The following is a 14,356-nucleotide window of genomic DNA, read 5'->3' on the forward strand; positions in this document are numbered from 1 at the left end:
CTGTCTTTGAGTGGATATTAAGTGGTGAGTGTCAAGGTTAAGCGACCAAATGAGACATCAGAGCTTCCAATGTGAAACATTATACCCAATGATCGCCCCACCTGACTGGCTGACGGACTGACTGATTAACTACCCAACTACTAATGAACGTCACAGCATGCCGAATAGAAATTCCAATGATTTACACAAATGTAAAGAAAAAACCTGCATCTTGTGGCTTCGAAATGTTTCAAATTTCAAATTTTCAATGACCGTTAAGGGAAATATTGCAAAATTGATATGGCTCCACTGTTTTTTCTGTTTTTCTATTTTGTCACCATAAATTGCTGTCAATGTATTTGTCTGTGTCAGGGTTAAGAACAATAAACAAATATGAAATTGATGTAGTGATTTACCTATGATATGATCAGAACTACATGTCTGTTCAATTAAATAGATGACAATCTTTACGGCCCCTACGGGAATTTGTGGAAAGAAAAGTGAAATAACTAACCAGACGAAAAGAGTACGAAAAGTATTAAACTATACTAACAATTTAATACTGCGTATTGTACAAACGGAATATTCTGAAATTTAAAAAAGAGGAACTGATCGAGTGCAGGATAGATGTACTGAATGGTTTTGTGGAAATTCGAATTTTAAAGCTCCGAAAAATTCTAAAGTGGTACTAAACTTCTAAATGGTACTATTTTGTATTTTGTGAACAAATAGAGCTAAAAACCTGATATTTGGTATAAGAAAGTAAGTTCGGTATACGAAGGTGGTTTTGGAAATGTGTACTAAATGTGCGAATGTGTGTGTGTGGAACAGTTTGGTTTAGGCTGAACGGTTTTTTTTTTTTTTTTGAATTTTGTATTGGGTCCCTGTTGTTATTACGTTTGTGATAAGAAGGCGGTTTCCGAAATGTGTACAACAAGTGTACGAAAACTAGTAAATAGTACTATATTTGGTATAATTAGACGTTAGGTGAACAGAAATCTGAAATTTGGTATTGGGGGGTAGCCTGGACATATAGGGGTGATTTTAGTAATATGTATTATAATTGTACGAAAAATGCTATATAGTACAATATTTGGTACAATTTGGTATTAGGTAAAAATATAGTGCTTGAAATCGCAAATTTGGTATTAGGGTCGCTGTTCAATGATATAGCAGGGACATTTGGAGATAGTTTTGAAAATGTGTATTATTGTACGAAAAGTACTATATTTGGTACAATTAAGGATTGGGTGAACAGATAGTGCTTGAAATCTTAAATTTGGTATAACGGTCACAGTCCATTTGTAGGCTGGATATATGGAGATGGTTTTGGAACTGTGTATGTGTACGAAAAGTACTATATTTGGTACTTGGTATTGATTGGCTTAAAATCTGAAATTTGGTCCATTTATAGGTTGGAAATGTGTATTGTAATTGTACGAAAAGTACTAAATAGTACATTAATTGATACAATTAGGTATTGGATGAATAGAAAGTGTTTGAGATCGCAAATTTGGTATAAGGGTCACAGTCCATTTGTAGGCTGGATATATGGATATGGTTTTGGAACTGTGTATGTGTACGAAAAGAACTAAATAGTACTATATTTGGTACAATTAGGTATTGATTGGCTTAAAATCTGAAATTTGGTTCATTTGTAGGCGGCAAATGTGTATTGTAATTGTACGAAAAGTACTAAATAGTACAATAATTGGTACAATTTGGTATTGAATGAATAGAGAGTGTTTGAGATCGCAAATTTGCTATTAGCGTCGCCGTTTATATGTAGCCTGGACATACGGAAGTGATTTTGGAAATGTGAATTAGAATTGCACGAAAAGCACTAAATGGTAATTAATTTGGTCTTGGTTGAAGGGATAGAGATAAAATTCGGAAATTTGATATTTAGATAACTGTTGATATCTGAAGTTGAGATTTGGAGGTGGTTTTGGGTATTGGGTTAACATATGAAGGGGATTTTGTGAAATGTGTACCGTAACTAAGTAAAATACAATTTGGTACTATTTTTGGTATTGGGTGAATGAATGGAGCTGAAATTCTGGCAATTTTCAAAAAAAAAAATCGTTAAATTATTTAGGGTCTAAACGACGACGGACCTGCATAGGCAACTTTAATCATAAGCCATTACAATATACAAATGCGAAACTTAAAAAAAGGTGAATAATGTAGCTAAAATCATCGATATAGGGAGGTACTACTATTTGGGGGCTATACCAAAATGTGGACCTGCACAGACAATTTTCTGTTTTAGGCTGTACTATCCATTACGAACCTCAAATACCAAATTTCAAACAATTCCGATGAATAATGTGGCTAAAATCATCCAAATACCGAATATCGGGAGGTACCGTTATATGGGGGCTATACCAAAACGTAGACCTACCTAGCCCCTTTTCAATACCAAAAGTCCTGCATATATAACATACATTTCAGAAAAATTTTATCAATCTACTTCAATTCGTTCCGAAGCTAGAGTGATTTCTACAGACGGACAGACGGACTGACGTCGCTATAATAATAAATAGAATTTTATGCTGATCAAGAATATATATACTTTGTGGGGTCTAAAATGTATATTTCGAGGTGTTACAAACAGAATGATAAACTTAATATACCCTCCATACTATGGTGGAGGGTATAAAAATAATTAAGAAATGAAGTTCAAAAATGCACTCGTTCTCTTTTTAGAACAATTAAATTGAACTTCAGTTTAATTTCAACACACTTACATTCAACCTGGTGTTCAAGCCGTTTTAGAGTAGTGCCATATTTTTATACACATGTGTAACTAGTTGAGATATTATTAGATTCCGGTTGTCATTCGATTATTGAACTTTAAATGTCGTTGTATGTCTGCCACTTTGTCAGACTGTCAACACATTCAATTAATGGCCACACACATATTTTATTATACTCTATTCTCAGTTCCAGGGTATATTCATTATTTGATTATCTCTAAGAATGTAAGGCAAGTATGTGAGAGTGCCCACTACTCTTAGAAATCGAAGAGAATAAATTTTTAATAATAATTTTTTGTGGTACGTGGCTGATGACTACCGATGCTGTTTCTGACGTTTTTAATGGGATTTTCAAAACTTGTTTATATGTTTAATTAAAAACCCTATTATCGAATATCGATTTTCAAGAATTGTTGCTTTCCAAAAAAAGCGAAGCAAAAACGAATGATACATTTAAGCAAACCGAAAATAACAACAAATTTACATTTCAAATCGCATCCGCCTGTCATAGATCTAGCCGAATGTTTTTTTTTTTTCGATTTTTAATTTTTTATTTCAAAATAGAAAACTTGTTCCGAAATTGATACTTGCAAGAATTCTAACTAGAGATTCTTTCGCTTTTAGGATTATTAATTGCTGGAGCATTTTAAGAGGATTGTTATTTAACCGCCAGCAGAACAGAAAGACACAAAAAAAAAAAACAAAATAAACAATTTATGGCCAGTTAGATGGGAAGGTACTGCTATTTTGATGTTTCTGTCATGTAGAGTGATATTTGAGATATTATGAGTTTGTCATGTTGTTGGTGACGCTTCAATATGAAAAACAAACAAGGATGAACTCCATCATCCTTACTGGATTTATAATAGAAGGAAATATTTTCTGTAGATATTTGCACACAGATTCCACATAGGTCTTCTATGCTTAAAAGAGCTTTAATCGTTCCTCTGAAATATTTTTTAAAATATCCGCGTTTAGAGCTTTATTAGTCCCTCAAAAATTCAGAGCTTAAATAGCCCCTCGAAAATATTCCTTAAAATATCCACGTTCATAAAAAAATCCACATTCAAAGCTTAAATAGTCCTTGAAAAATATTTTTTAAAAATTCACGTTTAAAGCTTTAATAGTCCTTGAAAAATATTTTTTAAAAATTCACGTTTAAAGCTTTAATATTCCTTGAAAATATTTTTTACAAAATCCACATTTAAAAAAAAAAATTAAATATTTTCGAAGGGCCACTAATGCTCTAAACGTGGATTTTTTTATAGAATCCAGGTTTGTAGCTTTAGTGGTCCTCCGAAAATATTCTTTAAAAAATCCACGTTTAGAGCTTTAATAGTCCTCCGAAAATATTCTTTAAAAAATCCACGTTTGGAGCTTTAGTGGTTCTCCGAAAATATGCTTTAAAAAATCCACGTTTGGAGCTTTAGTGGTTCTCCGAAAATATGCTTTAAAAAATCCACGTTTAGAGCTTTAATAGTCCTCCGAAAATATTCTTTAAAAAATCCACGTTTAGAGCTTTAATAGTCCTCCGAAAATATTCTTTAAAAAATCCACGTTTAGAGCTTTAATAGTCCTCCGAAGATATTCTTTAAAAAATCCACGTTTGGAGCTTTAGGGGTCCTCCGAAAATATTCTTTAAAAAATGCACGTTTGTAGTTTTAGTTGTCCTCCGAAAATATTCTTTAAAAATGCACGTTTGTAGTTTTAGTTGTCCTCCGAAAATATTCTTTAAAAATGCACGTTTGTAGTTTTAGTTGTCCTCCGAAAATATTCTTTAAAAAATCCACGTTTAGAGCTTTAGTGGTCCTCCGAAAATATTCTTTAAAAAATCCACGTTTAGAGTTTTTCAGTAGTCCTTCAAAAATATTCTTTAAAAAATCCACGTATAGAGATTTAGTGGTCCTCATAAAAAAATATTCTTTAAAAAATCCATGTTCAAAGCTTTAATAGTCCCTCTAAATTTTTTTTTTAAAAAATTAAAATTTTTTAGACGTCCTCCAAAGATTTTCTTTAAAAAATCAATGTTTAGAGCTTTAAAAGTCCTTGACAAATATTCTTTAAAAATTCACGTTTTAAGCCTTAATAGTCCTTGAAAATTATACTTTAAAAAAGAGAGAGATGTCCTTAGAGATTTAATAGTTCTTCAAAAGTAGTCTTTGAAAAATCCTACAAAAATTTAAAATTAATCCACATTCGGAGATTTCAGATATAAAGTTTATGTCCTGCGTGATAGGAAGGGTACTTTGGGGTCGGTCTTTATAACTATAGCAATTGCATATTCGTGTTTCTATTATCATATTCAAAAAATAAATTTATCTCAATTAAATAATTCAAATATTTATTCAATTGCTTCATTAATTTTAGAGATTATTACGTTCAGATTTCATGGTGTTTCAATTCTAATTGATCCGAACTGCCAATCAGCAATTTGGGCGGGTAAAAATCCCAGGGTCAAGAAGTTATTGATACTTATTTCTGATGGTCGTTCAGCAGCAAACTCAACTTTCGGCTTAGTGGAGATGACCACCTCCATTCAAGGTTATGCAAAACATTTATGCGAATATTAAACACTTAGCATAAATCTTTACTTTCACTTTTTATTGATTAAGTGTGGACCATCAAATAGTTGGAGAAGCAACAGCAACGATGACAACAACAACAACAATGGAAATGCTAATAAAACGTCATTAGGCGGAGTTATTTTTAATTTTATTTGCCAATTCTTCTCTCAAGTATGCCATAACGACCATAAACCATTTGTTATTCTAATAACAAGAAAATAAAGTATTTTATATGAGAATAGAAATAAAATGAATAAAAAACAAAAACAATTAGAAGCATGCTGCGCCATGTTTAACTTGGATATTAGAAACATCAAAAACGAAGTAACCATCCATCGATGGATAATTACGATTATCCGTTGCTGCTGATTCGGATTTCCGAATAGAACATGTTAAGATGTCCATTAATCAAGTGTTGTGTTGAACATCTGGATATCATCATTAAAGAATTAAATTTAATTTAAAATCGAAGATAATCACATTGCCAAAAAAACGAATAGGCATTGAAAAGTACTCGGAACAGGGCAATTAAAATGCGAGTTATTCCATCGATGGACCATCAATAATTTTTTGTAGATAAATGGATTTTTCTCGGAACAAAATTGTTTTAGGAAGTCAATAATTATGTGTTTCGGATAGACGACATGCTGTTGCAATTACGATAAAATATGAACAGTGGTTTTAGAAAAAATCTGTGGTTAAAAAAAACATTTTTTGCAGCTCGAGAAAATCTAGTAGATTATGAAAGTAAAGCCAAAAAAGAAGACACGTGTATTGACTTTTTAAAGTTTACATCGCCAAGTAACAAAATTGGAGGGGCCAAGTTCCCCCCTCTTCCACTCTTTTAGAAAACTTCGTATTAAGATTCGTCGGAATCCCTAATTATCGAGCTGTGAGCTTTGATTTTTAGAGAATATTTTTAAATGTGTATCTTCAAAGAATATTTTGAAGGACTTTTAAAGCTCTAAACGTGGATTTTTAAAGAATATTTTGAAGGACTTTTAAAGCTCTAAACGTGGATTTTTAAAGAATATTTTTTAAGGACTATTAAAGCTCTAAACTTGGATTTTTTAAAGAATATTTCTCAAGGACTATTAAAGATCTAAACGTGGATTTTGAAGTATATTTTTGAGGACTATTAAAGCTCTAAACTTGGATTTTTAAAGAATATTTTTAAGGACTATTAAAGCTCTAAACGTGGATTTTAATTAAAGCTCTAAACGGGGATTTTTAAAGAATATTTTGAAGGACTTTTAAAGCTCTAAACGTGGATTTTTAAAGAATATTTTTTAAGGACTACTAAAGCTCTAAACTTGGATTTTTTAAAGAATATTTCTCAAGGACTATTAAAGATCTAAACGTGGATTTTAAAGAATATTTTTTAAGGACTATTAAAGACCTAAACGTGGATTTTTTAAAGAATATTTTTTAAGGACTATTAAAGCTCTAAACGTGGATTTTAATTAAAGCTCTAAACGGGGATTTTTTAAAGAATATTTTGAAGGACTTTTAAAGCTCTAACCGTGGATTTTTAAAGAATATTTTTTAAGGACTATTACAGTTCTAAACGTGGATTTCTTAAAGAATATTTTTTAAGGACTATTAAAGTTCAAAACGTGGATTTTTAAAGAGTATTTTTTAAGGACTATTAAAGCTCTAAACTTGGATTTTTTAAAGAATATTTCTCAAGGACTATTAAAGATCTAAACGTGGATTTTAAAGAATATTTTTTAAGGACTATTAAAGCTCTAAACGTAGATTTTAAAGAATATTTTGAAGGACTTTTAAAGCTCTAAACGTGGATTTTTAAAGAATATTTTTTAAGGACTATTAAAGCTCTAAACTTGGATTTTTTAAAGAATATTTCTCAAGGACTATTAAAGATCTAAACGTGGATTTTAAAGAATATTTTTTAAGGACTATTAAAGTTCTAAACGTGGATTTTTAAAGAGTATTTTTTAAGGACTATTAAAGCTCTAAACTTGGACTTTTTAAAGAATATTTCTCAAGGACTATTAAAGATCTAAACGTGGATTTTAAAGAATATTTTGTAAGGACTATTAAAGCTCTAAACGTGGATTTTTAAAGCATATTTTTTAAGGACTATTAAAGCTCTAAACGTGGATTTTAATTAAAGCTCTAAACGTAGATTTTTAAAGCATATTTTTTAAGGACTATTAAAGCTCTAAACGTGGATTTTAATTAAAGCTCTAAACGTAGATTTTTAAAGAATATTTTTAAGGACTATTAAAGCTCTAAACGTGGATTTTTAAAGAATATTTTTTAAGGACTATTAAAGCTCTAAACGTGGATTTTAACTAAAGCTCTAAACGTGGATTTTTAAAGAATATTTTTTAAGGACTATTAAAGCTCTAAACGTGGATTTTAATTAAAGCTCTAAACGTGGATTTTTAAATAATATTTTTTAAGGACTATTAAAGCTCTAAACGTGGATTTTAATTAAAGCTCTAAACGTGGATTTTTAAAGAATATTTTTTAAGGACTATTAAAGCTCTAAACTTGGATTTTCTAAAGAATATTTCTCAAGGACTATTAAAGGTCTAAACGTGGATTTTAAAGAATATTTTTTAAGGACTATTACAGTTCAAAACGTGAATTTTTTAAAGAATATTTTTTAAGGACTATTAAAGTTCTAAACGTGGATTTTTAAAGAGTATTTTTTAAGGACTATTAAAGCTCTAAACTTGGACTTTTTAAAGAATATTTCTCAAGGACTATTAAAGATATAAACGTGGATTTTTTAAAGAATATTTTTTAAGGACTATTACAGTTCTAAACGTGGATTTTTAAAGAATATTTTTTAAGGACTATTAAAGCTCTAAACGTGGATTTTAATTAAAGCTCTAAACGTGGATTTTTAAAGAATATTTTGAAGGACTTTTAAAGCTCTAAACGTAGATTTTTAAAGAATATTTTTAAGGACTATTAAAGCTCTAAACGTGGATTTTAATTAAAGCTCTAAACGTGGATTTTTAAAGAATATTTTGAAGGACTTTTAAAGCTCTAAACGTAGATTTTTAAAGAATATTTTTTAAGGACTATTAAAGCTCTAAACTTGGAGTTTTTAAAGAATATTTCTCAAGGACTATTAAAGATCTAAACGTGGATTTTTAAAGAATATTTTTTAAGGACTATTAAAGCTCTAAACGTGGATTTTTAAAGAGTAATTTTAAGGACTATTAAAGCTCTAAACTTGGATTTTTAAAGAATATTTTTTAAGGACTATTAAAGCTCTAAACTTGGATTTTTAAAGAATATTTTTTAAGGACTATTAAAGCTCTAAACTTGGATTTTTAAAGAATATTTTTTAAGGACTATTAAAGCTTTAAACGTGGATTTTAATTAAAGCTCTAAACTTGGATTTTTAAAGAATATTTTTTAAGGACTATTAAAGCTCTAAACGTGGATTTTTATAGAATATATTTCAAGGACTATTAAAACTAAAAAAGTGGATGTTTTAAAGAATATTTCTCAAAGGACAGTTAAATCTCTAAACGTGGATTTTTTACAGAATATGTTTTCTAGGACTATTATAGCTTTAAACGTGGATTTTATGAAAAAAGTTAAAAGGACTATTAATACTCTAAATATGGATTTTTTAAAGAATATTTTTCAAGGACTTGTTTTTTTAGAATAACTGTTAAAGCTCTGAACTTGGATTTTTCAAAGTGAGCTATGAACCGAAACTTTTACATAGTACTTTTAAAGGATCTCCGGATTTTAAAAAAGTATTTGTAAAGCCTGAAAAGCCAGAATGGTTACAAAATTAGGTCCCTTGCTTCATTTCCAGCGCATAAAGGCCACAAAAATCTCTGGATACCAATCCGTTGGACTATTGGGTCTAGAGTAATTTGGAAAGCAAGGTTGGCACTAAAAATACCAAAGTGTCGATCACCTCAAGCTAGTGTTTCGACGGGAATGGGCCAAAATACCACAGAGGAACATTCGGGCAGCGTGTGACGTTTTCAATGGCCGTTTGAAGGCCAGATTTCGTGCTAAAGGTGGTGGTGGTGATTCGATCAAACCTAAACTCATTCTAAAATTTGATGCTAATTTATGTTTTTATTCAATAAAATTTAAAAAAATGTACAAAATTTGGCGCTTGGCTTTGTTGCAGTTTTTTTTTATCTCGCCCCGTAAATGTGAAATTTTTGAAGAAAATGTTTTGATTCGTTTGGATATTAGCAGTCTGAATGCGAAAGTGTTAAGGGACAAGGGATCTCTAATTTTGGAAATACCATGTACAAGGACATCATCGTATCTTTTAGAATCTCCAAATGATATATTAACTAACTACTGCATCCCAAAATGACTTTTGATCTCAATTTACAAAAGAACAGCCAAGCGGAATTGAAATATTTGTGTGGCCGAGTGTTTTGTTCTGTGTATACAAAAATACCAATCACATTAATGCTTCCTTCCCATACCTGTAACATATTTGAAGCAGACACCGGGTATAATAATGCTATTCTGTAAGAGCCAATATCGCCATTCAAGTAGCATCCTATTAACTATACTTAGGGGATGGTGACGCTCTCGGTAGGAGAATTACATCTTCTCTTTGGGACAGAATCAGAATTAGACACTGGGATTCAATAGAAGAAATCCATTGAAATTTCGAAGTTTTGAAGTTTCAATTTATAGAAATCGTTTTTCCAAAATTTGTCCATAAAGGATATAGCAATAAGAGAAAATTAATCTGATATCAAGATTTAAAGATTTGCATTATGTCTCACATATGGCAGATTAACATAAAAAATATTTTATTTCCCTCTTCAAAAAAATTCCATAAAATTGACGCATTGGAATTTCATATCCTATTGCATTCCCCAGAAAACAAACAAACAATTATTTATGCAGTTCTTATTTATTGTGCATTTTCAATATTTTTGAATTAAAAAAATATATATATAACAATTAATCAAATCGCCGAATTAAGTAAAAGTGATTTATGTATAGTGTCAGCCAAAGAGTTTATTTCTCAATATTTTGAAGGTTTTTTTATTCGAAGTGATAGACAAAAGGTGAATATCCTCATTTGAATAATTGCTTCTGGTTCGAAAGCAAACGTTCGTCTGCTCATCTTCGCGTTTCGTTTCGTTTTTTTTTTTTATTTCTCTGTTTCGGAATTCATGCTGAGAATTAAAATAATTTAAAATGTTTTATTTCGATTGGCAGGCAAGTTGTTATTGATTTCACAGTAACCATTCTCTGACTACCAACCGGAAGTTCTACGAAAAAAAAACTGTAAGACAAGACAGTTTAAATAAAATGTATTGTTCTCATTGTATATCACTTAAGTGTATACAACATATGTTGATTTTAATAATCTTGAAATAGTAAAAAAGGCAATTTTAAATCTTAAGCCATTGATATGTTTCTAGCCTTAGTCTTCACAATCAAAGAGAAGGCAATACAAATCAAACACGCAAATCCAATCTATTCCAATCTTTGGCCACAATGCTCTGTGCTCCAGTTATGAATTGAGGCATGACATTACGGAAACTATTGGAACACGAAGAATCTTCAAATGTATTTTTGTGTAGCATTTCACGGAATACTTGAACTTGATTGTGAAGTACTTAACTTCCTACGTAACGTGTAAAATTGAAATGATTTTTTTTTTTGGAATTTTTCAATGTTTTTTGTTTGGGATTTCCCAAACATAAAGAGATGATATAATTTTCAAAAATTTATCAAACATAAAACAATTGAAGTGTTAAATACTAAAACACACGCCGTCAAATAAACATTCTCAAAAAGATGAGGTTGGTAAGGAGTTTTGCTAAAAATCCATATCGCATGCCTTCCTATATATGAAACAGCTGGTCGATAATAAGTTCTCTACCACGACAGGTTACAAATAATTCAAGGATGTCGTCATAAAAAAAGACCACACGTGTCAAAAAAAAGGGTGAGAAAAAGAACTGCAACAAACTTCAGACTGCCGTCATTTCTAAGCCACTCGTCCGACAGCTGTTAAAATTATTCCCGTGACAGCTCATTATATTGTTTACAAGCGTACAAAAGCATTTTGGTGAGAATTTTCCAGAATGAAAGTTATTCGTGATGGAATTCAAGCGTGAGAGTGGGATATCTTTATATTCTTTTGTGTCTCGTACCATCGCTCGTTACTGGTATCGTAGCCCGACGTCAAGGATGTGGACGGAAGAAAACAGCAGAAATTGTTCGAAAAGTAAAGAAGCGACTTGATCGAAACCAGCGTCGCAGTGCCCGAAAAATGACTCGTGAGCTGAACATATCGCAATATTCCATTCAGCAAATATTAAAAAATGAGTTCGGGGTAATGTCATTGAAATTCTAAAAAGTGCAAGAACTTACACCGCAACAGAAGAAAATAGACTCAAAAGAACTAAAGAGTTGCTTCGCTTGGCCGAAAATGGTGAACTACCGAATTTGGGTTTCTCCGATGTGAAAACATTCGTTGTCCAGCAGTTTGTAAACAAACAAAATGATCGTGTTTACTTGCCAAAGAGGTCAGCTGAAAACGTGCACCTTCGGTTGGCCACCAGAACTCAAGCGCCGGCCATGGTGATGGTGTGAGCCGCCATTACAGCCGAACATTATGCCGAAAATATTCATTGTGCACGCAAACATTTTGGACGCAGAACTTGGGCATTCCAACAGGTCTCAGCACCATCGCACTCAGCACGCGCCACACAAGAATGGTTACCAAATTAGGTTCCTAGCTTCATTCCCAACGCAAAATGGCCATTAAAATCTCCGGATACCAATCCGTTGGACTATTGTGTCTGGAGTATTTTGGAAAGCAAGGTTGGCACTAGAAAATACCAAAGTGTCGATCACCTCAAGCAAGCGCTTCGCCGGGAATAGGCCAAAATACGGCAGAGCAACATTCGGACAGCGTGTGACGCTTTCATTGGTCGTTTGAAGGTTATAATTCATGCCAAAGGTGGCCAATTCTAAAAAATCTAAACTCATTCTAAAATGTGATGCTATTTCCGACATTTTTTGCTTTCATTCAATAAATTAAAAAAAAAAAATAAAAATTATGGCCTTTGACTTTGTTGCAGTCTTTTTATCTCACCCGATTTCGGGATAATTGTGTACCAAATGACCAATATAAGTCCAAATGACCTGTATTTCGGTACATCCCACCGAATTCAGTCTAGCAGCAAGTTAATCTAATTTGGAAAAAATCGGTTCAGATATAGCAATAGCTCCCATATATATCTTTCATCCGATTTGGGGTTTAAGTCCCTCACATATATATCCTTAATCCAATTTCAAGTTTTTTTGTGCAAATAATGGCTAATATCAGCCCAAATGGATAGAAGTTCAGGACGTACGTTTCCATTTTGTGCAACTCGGCTCCGAATATATTTTTTTAATATAAACCTTCTCTCCTTCTCGGCACTGCCCGACTTTCGACTTTTCCTTACTGTTTTTTTTTTAATCCAAAAAAATCTTTGAAATGACCACGATTTAAATGTTTAGCGTTACAGAAAATTTCTTAAAAAAATCTAAAGTTAATGGCCTTTACTGGAGTCTTTATAAATGCTTTTAAAAATCCGCAGTTAGTTGATTGTACTCTTTAATATAATAAATAATTAATGTTCTGGTCCTTTCATAAATTCATAAATTCAAAGAAAATTGTTTAAAAAAATCCTTTCAAGGAATTGGTTAATAGTGTACGTTTTAAGATATTGAAAAGGTATTTAAAAATCCTCGATCCATCACACTACATTCAGAATTTTACAAAAAGGAAGACCAAATGTAGGGGGGGAAAGATTAAAATCGATGCAGATAATTTTCATGTGTTGTAAATCAGCTCCATATTAATGGAGTTTGAATTGATATATCTTATACTGAAATTTGTAGACTATATTATTAATGTATAATTAATATATTGGTTTAGTTCTCTTTAATTAATTAAAATTCATTTTGATTGATCTTAGTCATGACTGTCATTTTTCCCTTCATCTCACATGGAATCCCCTAAATATTAAATTTCAAATCAAATTAATTTTACATTAAACATTTTTTTCGATCAAAACAAAAAAAGCCAAAAATTAATTTACATTTTAAAATGTGTGTTTCTTATATTAGGAGTATTCTTAAGAGCAAGGCAAGATGGATGACATAATATTCTATGTCTTCATAACAAGTTCGGCTATTTGAAAGGCCACTTTTTGTTTGACCTTAATAGAAAGGGTCAATAAACTTTTCGTTTAGATTATGTTCTTTGCATATAGTTAGTAAATGTTACGGTTCAAAATTAATTTATAGAAAACAAACACGTGAAATGGAAAATTAGTAGATATGTATGCATACATGAATAATTAATTTTCAATAAAAAGAAATCAGCAACACACTCTTAATCTAGATTCTGAGATATAGACATTTAAATTAATGTTGTAACTTTTGTGGAATATTTTTAAAATTAAAACTAGTAAGGAAAGGCCAAAAGTCGGGCGGGGCCGACTATATGTTACCCTACACCACTATGCCTATTTAGTAGAGCTCCCTTAACCAAAAAATGTTTTTATTGGGAATTCAAGTGAAGTAGATCATTTCAAGTATGAACCTTATTTGAGTGCGTATCATGGCTTTAGAATAGTCACAATTTGGGAACTATATCCAACTCTGAATCGATTTTCAACAATTTTGACGGAGGCTTTTGTACCTTTAGTACCAAATTACATTGCCGTATAGTGCATGATATGACTTCTATAAGAATTATATTAACAAGTAAAAAAGCTGTAAGTTCGGCCGGGCCGATCTGTGAATACCCTACACCATTGGAAACGATTTTGGCAATTTTCAAAAAAATAAAATCCGTTAAAAATTCTGTTTAAATCTTAAAAATACCGAATGTAGCCGTTATATTAGGGTCTATACGACGACGTGGACCTGCACAGACAATTTTCTGTAATAGACTGTAGTACCCATTACGAACTTCAAATACCAAATTTGAAACATTTCCGGTGAATAATGTCGCTTAAATTACCAAAATACTAAAAAAGGAAGGTACCATTATATGGGGGCCGT

This window comes from Musca domestica, unplaced genomic scaffold (genome assembly GCF_030504385.1).
Source record: "Musca domestica strain aabys unplaced genomic scaffold, Musca_domestica.polishedcontigs.V.1.1 45, whole genome shotgun sequence".
Classification (NCBI taxonomy): Eukaryota; Metazoa; Arthropoda; class Insecta; order Diptera; family Muscidae; genus Musca; species Musca domestica.